This window comes from Charadrius vociferus, unplaced genomic scaffold (assembly GCF_000708025.1).
Source record: "Charadrius vociferus isolate BGI_N301 unplaced genomic scaffold, ASM70802v2 scaffold1631, whole genome shotgun sequence".
Classification (NCBI taxonomy): domain Eukaryota; kingdom Metazoa; phylum Chordata; class Aves; order Charadriiformes; family Charadriidae; genus Charadrius; species Charadrius vociferus.
Window position 1 is genome coordinate 210,766 of NW_009647010.1, and position 5,264 is coordinate 216,029.

The window sequence follows — 5,264 nt, forward strand, 5'->3', positions numbered from 1 at the left end:
GGGGGGGGGAAGGAGAGGGCGGGGGAAAGCCGCGGCGTGCCCCCTCTCCCACCTAAACCTCTCGCAGCAGGGGCAAGGAGGGAAGGGGAACAGGAGCCAGGGAGAGCGGCTCCTCTCCGAGGAACCACAGAGTTGTTGTGGTTGCAGAAGCTCCTGCGGGTGAACAAGGTCAAAAATCACAGAAGAAAAATCCCATGCAGGGGTATTAAACCTCTCCTGCCCTGAGCAGCTGTGGCTGCAGGGCTAGTTTATTTTGGGGCAGCAGAACTATGCTCCTTCAAGCAGCTTTTCAGTCCAGCTCTGCCCATCTTCCATGAGGGACAGTGGTCCAGGCCTGAAATCCAGCTTTACACCTTCATTCCCAGAGGAAGATGCTCAGGACAACTCTCAGCTTCACCACAGCCCTCACCCGTTTTTCACCCCTCCACAGCTGATTTACCCCAGGGATGGAGGCTGCCTCTGCCCACCCCGAGGTACCCTGGCACGGAGGTCTTCTACCCCACAACCAGCATGAGCGGGGGCACAATCTCCTAACGCCCCTTTGAGGCTTCTCCGGCTGGTCATGCCCGTCCCAAAGGCTCAAGGCAGCAGGGAGCATGTGGAGCCAGATGTTTGGAGGCAACCCTCCACCCAGCCACACCGCTGCTGCATCCCAGTGTCTTGGCAAGACTGGGATGCAGGATTGTTAACTGGAGAGCCCAGCCTGAGCCCATGATCTTCCCCTAAGCAAGCAGCAAGGGAAACACTTGCATTTTCCGGGGAAGGAAGGCCGGGGCGATGGGCAGGCTCAGAGCACGGGGAACAGGAGAGGGTGGGATGCTGCTAGGACTCTGCTCAAACACACAGCACAAGCCCCTCTCACCCCACAGCCCCAACTGTGGGCACCCAGGAGGAGATGCTCCTGCTCCCAGTCACCTGGCGCTTCAAAGGGGTCTCCGTGAGGTGTCACGGCACCGGAGACCCAGCTCCCTCCCCCCCTTGCCCTCTGCTCCTGCCTCGTCCTTGGCCGGGCTGTCAGACCTGTCACTTGGGATGAAGGCTGGCACTGACAGGGCCACACTCACGCCATCACTAACACATCCAGACCTTGCCCTTGTCACTCCTGTCCTCTCCAAGACGCTTACCCCCCTCTCTCCCTCCCCATCTCCTCCTCACCTGCTGCTCGCAGCCAGCAGCGGTGCCCAGCTCCTGTCCATGCTGGGCAGGCAGCTCTGTCCTTGCCTGTTCCTGCCTCCTAGCCAGGCACAGTGGGGACAGAGATGTTCCATGGCAAGCCATCCTGCTCTCCGTGCATCCTCACCTCCAGCCATGACTTCACCTGGGGCTGCGATTTCCCTCTTAATAGCCTCTCCTGCAATTTGGGCTGATTTTCCCCAGGTGAGAGCTTGACCCCAGCACTTGGCTGCATCCCCTGAGGGTGCCTGGGACCAGAAGGAGCCATTTCTCCACTGAAGTTTGGGAGAGAGGTGCTTAACCAAGCCAGGCTCTGCACCAGGTAGCCAAGCCGACTCTTGATCCCAGCAAAGAAGCCTCGGTGTCCACGTGGGGATGTGGGTTTTCCAAATTCCACGGAGATGCTCAGCTTTGCTAATCTCACTTCTTTGTAACCAGTGTATTTTAGCCCTCCCCAGATGCAAAGATGCAATACAGAAGCACAAACTTTACAAATACCAACTTTAGAAAATTTGTGGTTTCTGCTCCCCAGGCTGGGTCAAGATTCTAAGTTTACAAACGTAAGAGTTGGAACAACATCCTTTTTCTGGCAAAACCTGAGATTTTGGGGGCAACAGAGAGATAAGAGAGTTGCTCCTGGAGCGGGTGGTTCTGCTGTGCCGTGGAAGGTCCTTCCCCAAGGCAGGCTCATTTCTGATCAGAGATCCCAGCCCTGGGCAGACAAGAGGGAAACTGAGGCCCCATCTTGAGAATGCTCAAAGGAGGTTTTGGAGAGCAGCTCCCAGAATTTGAACATCTGTCCTGTGAAGATCATCCTTAACCCTTCCTCTGCTGGCACGCAGCATGGGTGTTGTAGAGCCAGCTTGGATGGGTGCAGGTCAAACAGCCCACAGAGACTGGAGAAGATACTGAATAAATTGTTGGGGTTTTTTGTTTGGTTGTTGTTTTGTTGTTGCTGCTGGCACGCAGCGCGGGTGTTGTACAGCCAGCTTGGATGGGTACAGGTCAAACAGCCCACAGGGACTGGGAAAGAAACTGAATAAATTGTTGGGGTTTTTTTGTTTGGTTGTTGTTTTGTTGTTTTTTTTTTTCCCTGGAAACTATTATCTCTGGTGATGCCAGTGTGAGATACTCCTGTCCCCACAGCAGGGACAGACCTGCTCCAGGTGAGGGGTCCCCAGCAGCGGATGGGATGGCCGCGGGCGGCTGAGCTGAGTGGGGAAATGAAAGACAAAGCAAGTCTGCCCAATTTTTTTTTTTCTTACACTGGCTTATAGCAACAAGAGGCAGAGGGGAACTGGGAGGTGACATGCCTGGCAAAGGTGATGCAACATCAACCCACTAGGTTTGCCCTTCTGTCCCTGCGGTTAGCTCTGTGTTGGGGTGTCCCTGCCGGTGGCGGGGTCCAGGCGATGACCGTCCCTTCGCCCTCACTCCAAATTCCCCTCCTCCCTCCATGCTCGGCAGAGGGGGACACCACGCTCTGTCAACCCCACCGTCGAGAGGAGGGAGAAGACGTGGTCCCTCCACGAGCTTAAGCCAGTCGACCTGTCACAACGCGTTAGGTGGCCGGCTCGTCGGCCGGACGGACAGGGGGTTGCACAGCGCCAAAGAGCAGGGGTCACCTTGCTGTAAAATGGTATTATGGGCTGCCTGCAGCCAAGCAGCTGAACTTTGGAAAGCGGGGTTAGGGCAAGGGACCGCGGTGTTGGGGGCGTCTCTCGGTGGGGAGAGGCAGGTGTGGGTGGAGGGGCAAAAGGTCCCCGACATTGTGCTCTGGGTGGTGAGCCAGGGGTAAAATGCTGTTGAGAAGGAGAGAAAGAAAGAAGCTGCCACAGATCTCATCTATCCCTAGGTATAATGGGAGAGAGGTCAGATGCAAACTCTACTGTGATCTTAGGAGAGACGCTTCTCTTGGTGTATAGCTCTTGCCGTGTCCAAAGAAGCACCAGAGGTTTCTCCCCAGTTTCTCCAGGTGCCACAGCACAGCCTGTCACTTCTGCCATCCCTGACAGGCAGAGCTGTGACCCCGAGCCGGGACAGCTGCTGTGGTGACAAACCAGCCTGCCCTCGACTGCCCCGGGCTGGAGGCAGGCGCTGCCAGCCCTGCCCGAGAAGGACGAGCGCAGCCCCAAGGAGCCCTTCATGCCTGTCTGATCAGGAGCGCCTCGGCCACCGCTGGACACTGGTGAAGGTGAACGGGGAAGGTAAGATCCATCTGAGCCAGGGTCACCCTTGCTAGCGCAGCACCCCCTGTGCAGCCGTTCTAGTGCTTGTGGGATGCTGCCGAGCAGGTTTGGGGGTTGTAGGGGTTGAGCACACCCCTCGATGGCAGTGAGGACTAAAGATGCTTAGTTTCTTTGACACGCAGACCTTGAGTCCCTCTCTTTTCTTTTAGATGTGGATAATGAGCAAAATTCAGCCTCAGGGGATTACCACAGAGGGCTGTAACCTGGCTGAGGACCTTCTTCAGCTGATTAAATTAACTTACAGATACCAGCGAGGACAGGGATGAATGTGACCCAGGAACACTAACCACCTGGTTTTGGTGCACTGGCATCCCACCAAGGCATTCTGCTTACGCGGGTAATGTTGTATTAACACCACCATTGGAAAGGCTGCCTGAACCTTGTTGGTTTTGCTGCTGGAGATGTTAGCTTTTGGGAGCGGAGATGACTGGACCCTCCTCATAAGGCCAAATTGTCCTGCCCAGTCCTGGAGAAAAGTAATAAAAGACTGTCTTTAATGATATAGCTGGTTTTTGGAAATGGGTGAGGTACATCAGGTACATCTGCCCCTTGTGTGCTGCACAGCAAGTTGGAGACAAGGGAGGAAAAGGAGGACAAACTGCCCTTCTGAAGGGCTTCACCCCTGGGCAGCTGGGACTACCTAGCCTGGTCCACCAGATCCTCCGCTAGAAGGAGAGGATGCTTTTGTCCTTGGCTGGGGGATGCAATTGCTGCAGTGTCACTGTGGGCAGCAGAATTTGGCTTTCAACCAGATTAAACCCTCACCTGAACCTGCCTGCCTCAGCTAAGGAAACGTGTCCTGTGCGCCTCTTCTCTGCGCTCTTTGCATCTGCAGTTTTGGGGCGGAGATTGCGTCTCTTCAATGCCTTGAAGCTAAATTGTAATGCTGAGTAACGAGCAGATGGATGTGAGGATGAGGAAGGGCAGGAGAGCTTTCTCCCATCAGGTCTCTGAGCACAAACAAGCTGCTGACACCAGCTAGGCTTGCCATGGAGAAGGATTCACAAAGGAATTGAAAATCCAAATAGTCCAAGTCCTTTGCATTACAGAAGCTGGGGAGCAGAGGTAAATCACGTGCACGAACAATAAATCATCTGCCAAAACACAATTAACAGGACCACACTTGCCCTGGAGAGGAGCCACCACCAGAGCAGGTCTCAGACCTCCTTCCTCTCCCTTTGAAGCAGCCAATGCCGGTGGCTGGCAGAGCCAAAGGAGACAATCTGTAAGATCAAACCCCTCATGGTGTTGCTCTGCCCATGGGCTAGTGAGGAACATCACCACTAGCCCACATGCCTCCCACCTAGCAGAGCCATCCACGGTCCTCCAGAGGAGACCGCGTGGACCTTGACATTGAGTACGCACAAACTGCCGGGATCAGCGAGGGCTTAAAAGAGGTTCATCCACTCTTCATCTTGATGTCACCTAAAGCCATGGGAGATGTTGACTGTGCTCTGCCACAGCTGCATCTGGCCCAGGCAAGTGCCGTCACCCACCAACGACACCATTTCCTCCAGATGACAGATCTGGTCCGACTCTTCCCCAGGGTGCCCCGAGCCAGCCTCTCTCTTCAGACCTACAACAGACTCCCCACCAGCCTTCCTGATGGCTGTGGATGGGACCCTCCGCGAGGAGACCAGGGAGAGGGATTTTGCCTGCTGCTGCCCCTTGCCCGGTCTCTCCTCCATCCATCACCCCTTCCACCTCCTTCAGTTTCCTTTGTATTTCTGTATTTTGGGGGGGGTGTGTATGTGTGTGTGTAAATGGACTCAGGGGAGGGTCCAGGCAACAGCTGCCTTTGATCAGCGCAACATGTGGGAGATGGAGCACTTCAGGAATCCA